Source organism: Crocuta crocuta, unplaced genomic scaffold (genome assembly GCF_008692635.1).
Source record: "Crocuta crocuta isolate KB4526 unplaced genomic scaffold, BGI_CrCroc_1.0 scaffold299, whole genome shotgun sequence".
In the NCBI taxonomy this organism is placed as follows: domain Eukaryota; kingdom Metazoa; phylum Chordata; class Mammalia; order Carnivora; family Hyaenidae; genus Crocuta; species Crocuta crocuta.
The window spans coordinates 916,826-917,731 of NW_027532747.1; positions in this window are offsets into that span (position 1 = coordinate 916,826).

Below are 906 nucleotides of genomic sequence, written 5' to 3' on the forward strand. Positions count from 1 at the left end.
GGGGAGAACAGTGTCCAGAGGACACTGGGGCTCCTGGCTGGGTAGCTGTGGGATGGGGGGGCACGCTGGCTGCCACCCTCTTGAGCTTCCCTGAAAACAGCTGGAGATGGGGGCTCTGGGCCTGACATGTCAGCGAGAGAAGGGCCTCGAACCACGCCTGCCTCAGTGGCCCCAGGGAGGGCAGGTTGGTAAGGAGCAGGCAGAGGGGCGGTGACGGCCCTGAAGCCGGCAGGCACAGGCGTCACAGAGCAAGGATGGGCCCCTGTGGCGTTCACACTCCTGCCCCCTCACAGCAGCGGGGGGGGGGGGGGGGGGCGCTCTCCCCATCCATCTCATGCACGGAGAGAGTGAGGCCCTGGGAGCGGACAGGACTGGCTGTGTGTTGAGTAGCCGGGCCACCATCTGCCCCCGAGTGTGCGTGGCTCAGAAGTCCCCGAGGAAGGCTCTTGGACCTTGTTGGCTGGAAATCAGCCACCTATAACCCAGGGAACCTTGGCAAGACATAACACCTCTCCTGCCTCAATTTACCCATCTGTAACATGTAACCAAGCCCAGTGTTGAGTCACCACTAAATTAGTGCCTGTTAAATAAAGGTGAATAGGACTTTTTGAAAACGATGCTTGCCCTCATTCAGGGCCAGGAAAATGAAGGCCACGGTGAAAAATAAGTGCGTATCACCAGATATGCAGATCTCAGTGACAGTAGCAAGTGTGGGGGAGGCTGGGGGGCCCCCCAGGACCCACCCGCACCACTGCTAGGAGCGCAAACTGAAGGGGGGGGTTCCCTTGGGAAAATTGCCTTTCTGTCATCTACCAAACTAAAAATACACCCACTGGGTGACCCTTCGGCCTGGGGTCTTAGTGTGCCCCCAACCCTGCACAAGACGCAAGTCACAGCTGGACGCAC